General features: G+C 41.3%; 1 protein-coding gene across 5 annotated transcripts in view; it reads right to left on the bottom strand.

Annotated features, from left to right (window-relative positions):
* Positions 1-15073, bottom strand: part of VNN1 (vanin 1) — a 75572-nt gene that overhangs the window by 34602 nt on the left and 25897 nt on the right. For 4 of the 5 annotated variants that reach the window (XR_005782718.1, XM_040449163.1, XM_040449164.1 and 1 more), the window contains exon 2: positions 11612-11755. The gene's annotated coding sequence lies outside the window, so the exon portion shown is untranslated. Of the gene's footprint in view, positions 1-11611; positions 11756-11870; positions 12053-15073 lie in introns of those variants that run through there. The other variant, XM_040449165.1, reaches the window with a different exon arrangement.

Raw genomic sequence — 15073 nt, 5'->3', positions numbered from 1 at the left:
AGTAGTTTAATATCTCTCTTTTATGATGAGAAATAGAATCATCGAACTATTCCAGGGGCCCTCTGGAACATTTCAATTGGCTTGTAGTCAAAACACTATTTTACAGCTCAATTTTGGAGGGTATCTGGCTGGTTCAGTTGGAAGAGTGTGTGACTCTTGATCTCAGGGTAGTGAGTCTGAGCCCCATGTTGGGTGTAGAGATAACTTAAAAATAAAGTCTTAAAAAAAATTTGATTTTGGGAAGGTCATCAAAAAATATCAAAAGTTTCAAACATTTAATTAAAGAATGATCATAGATCATTATAAAACTACTTATCAGTTTAAACAAAGTGACAATAAAAGATTTTTAAAGTTTTTTTTTAATGTTTATTTATTCTTTGAGAGAGAAAGAGAGAGAGCATGAGAGGGGGAGGGGCAGAGAGAGAGGGAGACACAGAATCCGAAACAGGCTCCAGGCTATCAGCACAGAGCCCGACTTGGGGCTCAAACTCACGAACCGCAAGACCATGACCTGAGCCAAAGTCAGATGCCTAACCAACTGAGCCACCCAGGCACCCTCTGACAACAGAAAATTTTAAAGGCACATATAGAGGATTACGTAGTTATAAACAAATCTTAGCTCTTTTAATATTAGGAAGACTCGGTTCTTGAATGATCAAAGATTTGATTAAAACAAAACACAGAATCTTTTTCTAGGCAGATTACATTAGAGGTAAAAAAATTTTTTATTACAACTTCTAATAAAAAGCAAACAAATCACCTAAGAAAGCTTTTTTCTTTTAACAGAGGAAAAAACCAAATTCTAATTTTCTTTCCATGAGTGTACTTTTGATACGAAAACTTATTCTTAAATAAATGTATTCTAATCTTAGCCATTTACAATTTTTCTTAAGTTTATTTATTTGAGAGAGAGAGAGAAAGAGAGAGTAGGGGAGGCACAGAGAAAGAGGGAAAGAGAGAATCCCAAGCAGGCTCTACACTGTCAATGCCAAGCTGGATACCTGGTTTGATCTCACAGTTTGTGAGATCATGACCTCAGCCGAAATCAGGAGTCTGACACTTAACCAACTGAACCACCCAAGTGCCCTAATTTTTAACAGCTTTAATCACATGTATTAATCACAACTTTTAACCCTTAGAAACTAATTTCTAGTGAAAACTAAGTAGTAAAAAATGTGAATTGTCTGTTTCTCCAGCATTTTTTAGATTGGCAATTTTCTGAATATATTTCATAGCTTCTAGAAGCATGTGTTTCTTCATAGTGCAATCTTTTAATAAAGCACAAAACATGGTTGCTAACAGATCCAAATTTATTTTTAGTTTCTCTATAATAAGGAAATTATAAGTAGATAAACCTATGCTTAGTATTTAATGTTTATTATTTTATCTTATTTGGAAATGACCCAGATAGTCAATGAATTCAACCTAACTTATAACTTAGCAAAACATCAAGGTTTCAACTTGCCAAAAAGATTTGGGAACGCTACTCAAAAAATTTTTTTTAATGTTTATTATTTATTTTTGAGAGACAGACAGAGTGTGAGTAGGGAGGGGCAGAGAGAGAGGGAGACACAGAATCCAAAGTAGGCTCCAGGCTCTGAGCTGTCAGCACAGAGCCCAACATAGGGCTCAAACTCATGGACCATGAGATCATGACCCCAGCCAAAGTTGGTTGCTTAAGCGACGGAGCCACCCAGGTGTCCCTGGAGAAACACTTTAAAAGTTTACCTAAAAACCTTTTAAAAGTTATATCTCTTCAATTTACTTGTTCTTTTTTTTTTTTTTTTTTTTTTTGCTTATATTGGCAGATTTATTTATTTGAACTTTTTATTTTTTTATTTTTTATTTTTTTTTATATATGAAATTTATGTCAAATTGGTTTCCATACAACACCCAGTGCTCATCCCAAAAGGTGCCCTCCTCAATACCCATCACCCACCCTCCCCTCCCTCCCACCCCCCATCAACCCTTAGTTTGTTCTCAGTTCTCAACAGTCTCTTATGCTTTGGCTCTCTCCCACTCTAACCTCTTTTTTTTTTTTTTCCTTCCCCTCCCCCATGGGTTCCTGTTAAGTTTCTCAGGATCCACTTAAGAGTGAAACCATATGGTATCTGTCTTTCTCTGTATGGCTTATTTCACTTAGCATCACACTCTCCAGTTCCATCCACGTTGCTACAAAAGGCCATATTTCATTTTTTCTCATTGCCACATAGTATTCCATTGTGTATATAAACCACAATTTCTTTATCCATTCATCAGTTGATGGACATTTAGGCTCTTTCCATAATTTGGCTATTGTTGAGAGTGCTGCTATGAACATTGGGGTACAAGTGCCCCTATGCATCAGCACTCCTGTGTCCCTTGGATAAATTCCTAGCAGTGCTATTGCTGGGTCATAGGGTAGGTCTATTTTTAATTTTCTGAGGAACCTCCACACTGCTTTCCAGAGCGGCTGCACCAATTTGCATTCCCACCAACAGTGCAAGAGGGTTCCCGTTTCTCCACACCCTCTCCAGCATCTAGAGTCTCCTGATTTGTTCATTTTGGCCACTCTGACTGGCGTGAGGTGATACCTGAGTGTGGTTTTGATTTGTATTTCCCTGATAAGGAGCGACACTGAACATCTTTTCATGTGCCTGCCGGCCATCCGGATGTCTTCTTTAGAGAAGTATCTATTCATGTTTTCTGCCCATTTCTTCACTGGGTTATTTGCTTTTCGGGTGTGGAGTTTGGTGAGCTCTTTATAGATTTTGGATACTAGCCCTTTGTCCGATAGGTCATTTGCAAAGATCTTTTCCCATTCCGTTGGTTGCCTTTTAGTTTTGTTGGTTGTTTCCTTTGCTGTGCAGAAGCTTTTGATCTTCATAAGGTCCCAGTAATTCACTTTTGCTTTTAATTCCCTTGCCTTTGGGGATGTGCCGAGTAAGAGATTGCTACGGCTGAGGTCAGAGAGGTCTTTTCCTGCTTTCTCCTCTAAGGTTTTGATGGTTTCCTGTCTCACATTCAGGTCCTTTATCCATTTTGAGTTTATTTTTGTGAATGGTGTGAGAAAGTGGTCTAGTTTCAACCTTCTGCATGTTGCTGTCCAGTTCTCCCAGCACCATTTGTTAAAGAGACTGTCTTTTTTCCATTGGATGTTCTTTCCTGCTTTGTCAAAGATGAGTTGGCCATACGTTTGTGGGTCTAGTTCTGGGGTTTCTATTCTATTCCATTGGTCTATGTGTCTGTTTTTGTGCCAATACCATGCTGTCTTGATGATGACAGCTTTGTAGTAGAGGCTAAAGTCTGGGATTGTGATGCCTCCTGCTTTGGTCTTCTACTTCAAAATTCCTTTGGCTATTCGGGGCCTTTTGTGGTTCCATATGAGTTTTAGGATTGCCTGTTCTAGTTTCAAGAAGAATGCTGGTGCAATTTTGATTGGGATTGCATTGAATGTGTAGATAGCTTTGGGTAGTATTGACATTTTGACAATATTTATTCTTCCAATCCATGAGCAGGGAATGTCTTTCCATTTCTTTAAATCTTCTTCAATTACCTTCATAAGCTTTCTATAGTTTTCAGCATACAGATCCTTTACATCTTTGGTTAGATTTATTCCTAGGTATTTTATGTTTCTTGGTGCAATTGTGAATGGGATCAGTTTCTTTATTTGTCTTTCTGTTGCTTCATTGTTAGTGTATAAGAATGCAACTAATTTCTGTACATTGATTTTGTATCCTGCAACTTTGCTGAATTCATGTATCAGTTCTAGCAGACTTTTGGTGGAGTCTATCGGATTTTCCATGTATAATATCATGTCATCTGCAAAAAGCGAAAGCTTGACTTCATCTTTGCCAATTTGGATGCCTTTGATTTCCTTTTGTTGTCTGATTGCTGATGCTAGAACTTCCAGCACTGTGTTAAACAACAGCGGTGAGAGTGGGCATCCCTGTCGTGTTCCTGATCTCAGGGAAAAAGCTCTCAGTTTTTCCCCGTTGAGGATGATGTTAGCTGTGGGCTTTTCATAAATGGCTTTTATGATCTTTAAGTATGTTCCTTCTATCCCGACTTTCTCAAGGGTTTTTATTAAGAAAGGGTGCTGGATTTTGTCAAAGGCCTTTTCTGCATCGATTGACAGGATCATATGGTTTTTCTCTTTTTTTGTGTTAATGTGATGTATCACGTTGATTGATTTGCGAATGTTGAACCAGCCCTGCATCCCAGGAATGAATCCCACTTGATCATGGTGAATAATTCTTTTTATATGCCGTTGAATTCGATTTGCTAGTATCTTATTGAGAATTTTTGCATCCATATTCATCAGGGATATTGGCCTGTAGTTCTCTTTTTTTACTGGGTCTCTGTCTGGTTTAGGAATCAAAGTAATACTGGCTTCATAGAATGAGTCTGGAAGTTTTCCTTCCCTTTCTATTTCTTGGAATAGCTTGAGAAGGATAGGTATTATCTCTGCTTTAAACGTCTGGTAGAACTCCCCTGGGAAGCCATCGGGTCCTGGACTCTTATTTGTTGGGAGATTTTTGATAACCAATTCAATTTCTTCGCTGGTTATGGGTCTGTTCAAGCTTTCTATTTCCTCCTGATTGAGTTTTGGAAGAGTGTGGGTGTTCAGGAATTTGTCCATTTCTTCCAGGTTGTCCAATTTGTTGGCATATAATTTTTCATAGTATTCCCTGATAATTGTTTGTATCTCTGAGGGATTGGTTGTAATAATTCCATTTTCATTCATGATTTTATCTATTTGGGTCATCTCCCATTTCTTTTTGAGAAGCCTGGCTAGAGGTTTGTCAATTTTGTTTATTTTTTCAAAAAACCAACTCTTGGTTTCGTTGATCTGCTCTACAGTTTTTTTAGATTCTATATTGTTTATTTCTGCTCTGATCTTTATTATTTCTCTTCTTCTGCCGGGTTTAGGCTGCCTTTGCTGTTCTGCTTCTATTTCCTTTAGGTGTGCTGTTAGATTTTGTATTTGGGATTTTTCTTGTTTCTTGAGATAGGCCTGGATTGCAATGTATTTTCCTCTCAGGACTGCCTTCGCTGCGTCCCAAAGCGTTTGGATTGTTGTATTTTCATTTTCGTTTGTTTCCATATATTGTTTAATTTCTTCTCTAATTGCCTGGTTGACCCACTCATTCGTTAGTAGGGTGTTCTTTAACCTCCATGCTTTTGGAGGTTTTCCAGACTTTTTTCTGTGGTTGATTTCAAGCTTCATAGCATTGTGGTCTGAAAGTATGCATGATATGATTTCAATTCTTGTAAACTTATGAAGGGCTCTTTGTGACCCAGTGTATGATCTATCTTGGAGAATGTTCCATGTGCACTCGAGAAGAAAGTATATTCTGTTGCTTTGGGATGCAGAGCTCTAAATATATCTGTCAAGTCCATCTGATCCAATGTCTCATTCAGGGCCCTTGTTTCTTTATTGACCGTGTGTCTAGATGATCTATCCATTTCTGTAAGTGGGGTGTTAAAGTCCCCTGCAATTACCACATTCTTATCAATAAGGTTGCTTATGTTTATGAGTAATTGTTTTATATATTTGGGCGCTCCGGTATTCGGCGCATAGACATTTATAATTGTTAGCTCTTCCTGATGGATAGATCCTGTCACTATTATATAATGTCCTTCTTCATCTCTTGTTACAGCCTTTAATTTAAAGTCTAGTTTGTCTGATATAAGTATGGCTACTCCAGCTTTCTTTTGGCTTCCAGTAGCATGATAAATAGTTCTCCATCCCCTCACTCTCAATCTAAAGGTGTCCTCAGGTCTAAAATGAGTCTCTTGTAGACAGCAAATAGATGGGTCTTGTTTTTTTATCCATTCTGATACCCTATGTCTTTTGGTTGGCGCATTTAATCCATTTACATTCAGTGTTATTATAGAAAGATATGGGTTTAGAGTCATTGTGATGTCTGTATGTTTTATGCTTGTAGTGATGTCTCTGGTACTTTGTCTCACAGGGTCTCCCTTAGGATCTCTTGTAGGGCTGGTTTAGTGGTGACAAATTTCTTCAGTTTTTGTTTGTTTGGGAAGACCTTTATCTCTCCTTCTATTCTAAATGACAGACTTGCTGGATAAAGGATTCTCGGCTGCATATTTTTTCTGTCTAGCACACTGAAAATCTCGTGCCAATTCTTTCTGGCCTGCCAAGTTTCTTTTTTTTTTTTTAATTTTTTTTTTCAACGTTTATTTATTTTTGGGACAGAGAGAGACAGAGCATGAATGGGGGAGGGGCAGAGAGAGAGGGAGACACAGAATCGGAAACAGGCTCCAGGCTCTGAGCCATCAGCCCAGAGCCCAACGCGGGGCTCGAACTCATGGACCGCGAGATCGTGACCTGGCTGAAGTCGGACGCTTAACCGACTGCGCCACCCAGGCGCCCCAAGGCCTGCCAAGTCTCAAAAGAGAGATCAGTCACAAGTCTTATAGGTCTCCCATTATATGTGAGGGTACGTTTACCCCTTACTGCTTTCAGAATTTTCTCTTTATCCTTGTATTTTGCCAGTTTCACTATGCTATGTCTTGCAGAAGATCTATTCAAGTTATGTCTGAAGGGAGTTCTCCGTGCCTCTTGGATTTCAATGCCTTTTTTCCTTCCCCAGTTCAGGGAAGTTCTCAGCTATTATTTCTTCAAGTACCCCTTCAGCACCTTTCCCTCTCTCTTCCTCCTCTGGGATACCAATTATGCGTATATTATTTCTTTTTAGTGTATCACTCAGTTCTCTAATTTTCCCCTCATACTCCTGGATTTTTTTATCTCTCTTTTTCTCAGCTTCCTCTTTTTCCAGAACTTTATCTTCTAGTTCACCTATTCTCTCCTCTGCCTCTTCAATCCGAGCCGTGGTGGTTTCCATTTTGTTATGCATTTCGTTTAAAGCGTTTTTCAGCTCCTCATGACTGTTCCTTAGTCCCTTGATCTCTGTAGCAAGAGATTCTCTGCTGTCAGCTATACTGTTTTCAAGCCCAGAGATTAATTTTATGACTATTATTCTAAATTCACTTTCTGTTATATTATTTAAATCCTTTTTGATCAGCTCATTAGCTGTTGTTATTTCCTGGAGATTCGTCTAAATCTCCGCTTGGTCATTTTGGATAGTCCCTGGCGTGGTGAGGACCTGCAGGGCACTTCCCCTGTGCTGTGGTGTATAACTGGAGTTGGTGGGCGGAGCCGCAGTCAGACCTGATGTCTGCCCCCAGCCCACCGCTGGGGCCACAGTCAGACTGGTGCGTGCCTTCTCTTCCCCTCTCCTAGGGGCGGGATTCACTGTGGGGTGGGGTGGCCTGTCTGGGCTACTTGCACACTGCCAGGCTTGTGATGCTGGGGATCTAGCGTCTTAGCTGGGGTGGGTAGGCAAGGTGCACAGGGGCAGGAGGGGCAGGCTTAGCTTGCTTCTCCTTAGGTGATCCACTTCAGGAGGGGCCCTGTGGCTGCAGGAGGGAGTCAGATCCACTGCCGGAGGTTTGGCTCCGCAGAAGCGCAGAGTTGGGTGTTTGCGCGGAGCGAGCAAGTTCCCTGGCAGGAACTGGTTCTCTTTGGGATTTTGGCTGGGGGATGGGCGGGGGAGATGACGCTGGCGAGCGCCTTTGTTCCCCACCAAACTGAGCTCTGTCGTCCGGAGGCTCAGCAGCTCTCCCTCCCTTTGTCCTCCAGCCTTCCCGCCTTCTGAGCATAGCTGTTAACTTATGACCTCCCAGATGCTAAGTCGCGCTTGCTGCCGGAACACAGTCCATCAGGCCCCTCCGCTTTTGCAAGCCAGACTCGGGGGCTCTGCTTGGCAGGCAGGCTGCCCCTCCGCCCCGGCTCCCTCCCGCCAGTCCGTGGAGCGCGCACCGCCTCGCCGCCCTTCCTACCCTCTTCCGTGGGCCTCTCGTCTGCGCTTGGCTCCGGCGACTCCGTTCTGCTAATCCTCTGGTGGTTTTCTGGGTTATTTAGGCAGGTGTGGGTGGAATCTAAGTGATCAGCAGGCCGCGCGGTGAGCCCAGCGTCCTCCTACGCCGCCATCTTCCAGTCTATTTTCCAATTTACTTGTTCTTAACAGTCATGCGTAGGTTACCAATAAAAAACTACATGAGACATGAAAATCTTCCCAAGCTAATTATATTTTTAAAACATTTTACAACAGAGGTAGTATCCACTTATTTGACTTGAACTAAACTGAGGCAGAATAAAAGTTTTAGTTTTAATGGTGATAATTTTAAAACATGTCTATTTTAATTAAACCAACCACCTTAAATTACCTTTAACACTGAATATTTTCCCAGATCATATGAACTTGAAAATAAGCGCTTGCCTTTAAACCAACTAAATAGGGCTCTTTTACAAATTAATTTTAGTAATACCATCCAGATGTAGGGAAAAAATCTCACACTTACAACATATGTGTTGTTAAAAGGAAAACCACAGGCCTAAAATGGAATTACTTAGGTTAAGGCTCCAAGTCAGTAAACCACGACTAAATACCTGAACTAACTGCAATTTCAATTCCTCAGGAATGCAACCTTTAACCAGTCAACATGGAATTTCCTGGTCAGCACAAGAAGTTTATTGATAGACCTCTTCCATTTCCCTTAGGAGGGCAACACAGCCTACAACAATGGATGCTTTGCTAAAAACTATCCTTTTCCACTCCACCTCTACTTTCAAAAACAGTTCCTTTTCTGTAGCACTCTGGAGTTCCTTTCTAATTGTTAGATGGGACGCTCCCAATTCATGAATTGATTAATAACGCCGATTAGATCTTTAAAATTTACTCTGTTGGGTTTTCGTGATTTAACAGTATGGACATACATACAAACATACTTACAGATGTAAACAAAGATCTTATCGTTTTTGTTTTGTGGAGAGAACATCATGGGTCTGATTTTGACATACCTTTTCTCTCTCTCTCTGTCTTCCTTCTGATGTGGAACTTTTTTTTTTAGAGTTTGTATTTCAAAGGATGGCTTTTCGGTAGAAAATTGATATCACAAAGACATAGAGAAAGTATCCAAGTTTTCTCCAACGTGGACTTTTGGGGACATATTGTTCTCTTATCAGAGATGTTAGAGCCTGGGCACAAGAGGCATTTTAGTAGTTTGTATTTTTAAAAGACCTTTTCTCTTCTCTGCCTTTTTCCTTCAGTCTCAGGCAATTGTGGGCTGTGTTTACATTTCAAAGGTATGATAAAAATTTATAATTTTAAGGAACAGAGGAAGAATGCAAGTTTGTTTTGTTTTGTTTTGTTTTGTTTTGTTTTTTAAAGAAATGTGGGCTAATTGCTATTTAAAATTTATTTCTGTTCTTAGGACAATTTTGCTCCAATATCCTGATCTTTTATAATATCTATAAGCATTTTGAGAGGAATAGGAAAGATTTTGAGATTAGTAAAGATCGGTGGGTTTGACTTGCTTTTAGAGTTTTGTAGAGATTTATAAGATAAAGACACTTGTTTTTAATTCCCCCAAAGATTTGGATTGCACCCTGAATATCAAGGGATTGACCTGTCTTTTTTTTTTTTTTTTTTTTTTGAGAGATTGAGAGAGAGAGACAGCACAAATGAGTGAGGGGCAGAGAGAGAGAGAGGGAGAGAGAGAGAGGGAGAATCCCACGATGGGCAGAGAAAGAAGGAGAAGACAGAGAGGGAGAGAGAAAGAAGCAGGACTCAAACTCATGAACTGTGAGATCACACCCTGAGCTGAAGTTAGATGCTCAACCAACTGAGCCACCCAGACGCCCATCCTGCCTTTTTAGCTAAACATTATATATTTATACCAGGGAGATGATTAACTAAAATAGGAATCAAAACCTTTATGCCTGTGTAAACTCTATATAAAGCACTCTAATAAAAGCCTTTTTTTCCCCCTAAGTACAAAATTTAACCTTGAGCTTTTATTAAATTAAGCCTTGAGAATCAGCCTTCCACTGATTAATTGAAGGACGGCCTAGGAGAAATTTTGGTCTTCTGCTTCCTCTGTGAAGGGGGGCAGAGTTTCAGGGGGCCTTCTGTCATGCCTAATAACCATATATATAATCATGAGCTGAAAGAAACTTCCCTTAGCAACCAGTCAAGTTCTCTGTGAGTGAGGCTGTGACTAGCCATTAAGCCAATTCCTCTACATTTGGTAGGATCTTTTCTTTGAAATATTAGTAGGTTTCATGCCCAGGGTGGAGCTCCATGCAGGGTTTGAACTCCTGACCATGAGATCAAGACCTGAGCTGAGATCAAGAGTTGGGTGCTTAGCCGACTTAATCCAAGCTGGTAGGGTCTTTTGAAAGTGGAGGAAAAGGGGCATTATAACTTAAAAGATCTGCTGCTGTTCAAGGGACATGAATTCTCTATGGTTGTTGGGGGCAGGGTCATTGCATAGAAATGCCTAAAGGTGGCAGAGCCTGATTAGAGCAAAGCAAGCCCTGCTGTCTGTCTCAGGTGCTTCTGCTAAATTTACTTTTTGGCTTTCAGCATTTATGAGTAACTTGTATACTTTGAACTTGAGATGAAGCTGGAATGCTGTCTACAAATCTTGTACGGAGCGGAAAGTTTAATTTCTGTTCTTTGTCTTGTTAAGCGAGTCCCTAAGGCTAGCCTTATACTAATAAGACAATTCAGAGCTCTCTATAAAGATTTTTTTTTTAATTTAGCTAATTTAAAAGATTCATCTTCTGGTCATTGATGAGTAAGATCTTACTATTAATAGTGACTCAAACCAGTAAGTCTTTTCATGGCTTAACCAAAGATACAAAAGGCATCCCTAGAGAGGGCATAGTTGATGAAGTTCCCATGATCCAAAAGTCTACTCTCAAGAATAGCCTAAGAAAGCAAAGGCCTTGGGGGACAGTAGGGAAGAATGGCGTGGTATACCCTGTGTCTCCAGCCTCCCACAAAGGTGCAAAGCTTCCTGACCCACTAATGTGTGTCAGCAGGCAGGTGCTGCCAGAATAGGATTTTTCTAGCACTTAACAAGCAATGAAAGTTGAGAGGACAAAGGTCCTTATGGTCTAGACATAAGACATTTTCTCATGACAAATTCCCCTGAGAGCTGGCACAGCTGGAGAAAGAGAGTGCTCCTCGTCAGCGGGTGTCTCAGATCCCCACTGTATTCAACTGGCCACTGAAGTGCACCCCAGTAAATGCACCCTCCGAATGCCAGAGAGAATGTTCTCACTGGTCACAAAGCCAAGCTCTTAGCACATAGAACAATATGAAAGGAAAACCCTCATCCGGTGATTACACAGGGGATTCACAGCAAAGTACGTCCGAACTGACACTGTCTGATGAGAAACTGTGAACTCATCACTCAGTGGGATCAGCTTGCACAGCAGGCTGGTAGGGTCTATGCTTGAGTTCTTCTCTACGATAATCCCTTTTAAGAAAAATAACACAAAAGACACAGACCAAGGGGGGGAAAAAAGACCACCTCTGGGAGGAAAGGGATCACTAACCAAACAGTACTCTACCAAATTTTTACCGAGAGTCACTAAGCCAAAGAAACTAGTTCGACAAATATTTTCTCTTACTAATCTAATCTGAGAGAGAGAAAGAGAGAGAGAGACAGAGAGAGAGAGAGAGAGAAAGGCTGTCATCACTCTCATTCTCACTCCACCAGACCTCACAGATTCCAAGGTAAGAAACCTTACCTTCTGCCCGCTGTACGTCAGATCTCCCAAGACCTCAAAGCTGCAGAATCTTCGGAGCAAATATCCAGCGGAAGTTGATCCAGCTGGCCACGCCAACCATAGGGGAGGAACAACCTCCTCTGCTTTCAAAGATTTCCAGCTGGTCTAAGAATTAAATGAACATGAGACAGATTAACGGGGAGCGGGGTGGGGGGGGAGCCAAAGCTTTAATACGTGCATACAGAGTCCCAATAATGAAATTGAGTCCTAAAGAAATTACCAAGGCAGACAGTTTCTCAACTTTTTAGACAAAGGGGCAGTAAATCTGTGGTGAGGAATTGACAGGACAAAGAAAACATAACTTTGGAAACTTCAATGAGTAAGGAATTCTAAACAGAATTTAGGGACTACGGTAGTAAATTAAATAAAAAGTAACAGCCTTTTTGGTTCTAAATGTCCTGTCTCTGGTGATAAGAATCTATTTACCTCCAGGCACAGAGAGACTACCTTTTTCACAAGAGATTTGCCGTCTTGTTTTCTCACGACAAGGAGGAGTCAGACTGTTATTTTTGCATTGGCTGTTTCTTAAGCAATTTTTATTTAAAATAATATGCCAAAGTGGCACACTTTGGAGTGGCCTGCCCTTGGCCTGAACAAAACTTATTTTTTTAAGTTGATTTATTAAAAAAAAATTTTTTTTTAATTTTTATTTACTTTTGAGAGAGACAGAGACAGAATGTGAGTGGGTTAGGGGCAGAGAGAGAGGGAGACACAGATCTGAAGCAGGATCCAGGCTCTGAGCTGTCAGCACAGAGCCTGATGCGAGGCTCAAACTTACAGGCTGTGAGATGATGACTTGAGCTGAAGTCGGCCACTCAACTGACTGAGCCACCCAGGCGCCCCTAAGTTTATTTATTTATTTTGAGAGAGACAGAGAGAGAGAGAGGAGAGAATGAGCATGAGCAGGGGAGGGACAGAAAATCCTGAGCAGACTCCGTAGGGACCAGGGGCTTGAACTCACAAATCGTTAGATCATGACTTGAGTCCACATCAAGAGTTGGACGCTTAACTGACTGAGCCACCCAGGCGCCACTTTCCTCCCCAATCGCAACAAAACTTTTAGAGAAAGTAGAGAGAAATCTTGATTAATACCACCAGACATCCAACCAAACCTGCAAGGATAGAGATGATTACCCGCTGAGAGGGAATATGTAACATCCCACTGCCTGGTGTTGGAATAAGACCTCCAGCATCTGGGGTTTCACTGACAGCAACCCAGGTAGCCAACCCCAAAAGGAACTCAGCAACACATCTTGCCCAGCCCAAGTGGAAAGAACCAGAAACAGGAGAAAGGAGAGGAGAACAAAGACCGAATGGGGTGGGTACTGCCTGTTGCATTTCTCTATGTACGCAATACCCAGCACAATACCTGGTACACAAAAGACCTAACAAATGTGCCATTTAAGGGATCACCCCAGGACTGCCACCAGCTTTCGATAGAACTTTGGATAATTTACTTCCCTCATTGGTTATCTGTTCAGTTGTTGCAGCTAATCCAGTTGTTCCGGATGATCCAAGGGAGGTCAATGCAAGAGAACCATGATTTAATCATGGGTGCCTATGTAATGAAGGGGTTTGGAGAGCTTTGGGGTTGGCGAGCACATGGAAGTATGGGGAGAGCAGCACGCTCAGAGAGGGCATGGAAACTCTGTGCCCCTTCCCCATACCTTGCCCTGTGCATCCTTTCCATGTATCCTTTTTAATGAAACTAATGTTAAAAAGAAAGCCACAGGCCCCAAAATGGCATCACTTAGGGCCCCAAGTCAGTAAACCAAGACTTAACACCTAACCTGTATATAATTGCAACACCCCAAGGATGTAACCATTCACCAGCCAACACGGAATTTCCTGGTCAATTCTAGAAAATTTACTGATAGGCCCCTACCACTACCCTTAGGAAGACAACCTTGCCTAAACAATGCATTCCTTGGTAATAAATTCCTTTTTTCTTTCTTTTTTTTTTTTATGCTTTCTCTCTCCCTTCAAAAACTGTTACCTGCAAGACCCCCAAGACCTGACCCTCACTCCCCACCTGCTTGTACTCACCAACCTTTGTCCCACATTTTTCCGTAAGCTCTTCTTTCCAGCTTATCTCCTAACTCAGACAAATAAAAACCAAAAGCACTCCTCAGGCCATAGTGACTGCCCTGACAAGACCTCCAGCCAGCCCAGACCAACAAGACCAGTTTGAGCTTAACTTCTGACTTGCACCTGCACAGGAGGACCATAGAGTGACCTCCAGAATGACCAAAAACTACCTTTACCTCATTATAATACTAAAATCTCTGCCCAAGGAAGAGCACAGACCTCATTGACATAACACACAATGCACGTATAGGCATGTTTCTCTAAGGCATGTGCATGACCTTATGACTACCTCTGCATACAAAGGGGAGGCTTCCTAATCTAAGTATTCACCCTGAATCTAAATAAAGAGAATCCATTCACCCTTGCTTGGAGAGTCACTGCATTGGAAGCCATTCCCTGTAATGTCCTTATTTGCTGCAAATAAATCTTTTTTTTGTGTGCCAACTCAACCCAGTTCAATTTCTGATTCACCAAGGAGCAAACTTAACGTTGGTTCAGTTACAAAACCTGCCTCTTGTTTAGCTCAAGGGAGCTCCCGTCTATTTGCTAGATGGAATGCTGCCTGATTCATGAATCATTTAATAAAGCTAGTTAGATCTTCAAATATACTCGGCTGAATTGTTTTGTTTTGTTTTAACAAATTTGGGGGAAAGTCAGGATCTGAAGCACAATTCTGACTATATTTGGGAGCAATGAGAAACACAGGTATAATGCTCTGTGAACACTTCTGAGTTCACTGTCTTGCTTCTTATGAGGGCCATTGGTAAGTCCCTCTCAGTTAAGCTCTGCTGTTTTTGCATTCGAGCTCCTGACCTAATTGGCTTTCCAGTCCATGGCCAACAGGTCGGTCTAGACAGATAGGAAGCTTTAATGGAGTGCCAGTCCTAAGCCCTTTGATCAGTCTGCAATTCCACATTGGGATTTCTTCTTAACTTCCACACTGAAGTCCCCATTTACTGGGGTTTCCTGGTTTATTCCTTTCCCCAGTTCCAGTCTGCAGTCTCCATAATGAATTCTGCTGGTTTAGTCCACAGTGGGAATTGCTAGTGGTGGGCACAGCCTTCCCTTGGCCAGTCCACAGTGACAACTTTTGTTTACTCCTGGTGCATTAAGGTGCCCATGTTTGTTTGTCTTGTGTCCTGTGAACAAACACTTAGCTAATGGGATTCTTAAATCAGAAGAGTCAAGCATGTCACCTTCTGGAACACTGCTTATTTTATGTCTAAAAACTATAGTGCTGGGGGCTGTGATTATCTACAGAAATGGTAAAACTTTAATAAAAACAACATAGAATTATGATGGCCATGATGCAGAACGTTTCAATTAGGTAAGGCC

Source organism: Herpailurus yagouaroundi, unplaced genomic scaffold (assembly GCF_014898765.1).
Source record: "Herpailurus yagouaroundi ecotype Mexico unplaced genomic scaffold, PumYag 198, whole genome shotgun sequence".
In the NCBI taxonomy this organism is placed as follows: Eukaryota; Metazoa; Chordata; class Mammalia; order Carnivora; family Felidae; genus Herpailurus; species Herpailurus yagouaroundi.
This window is presented reverse-complemented; position numbering and strand designations above follow the sequence as displayed.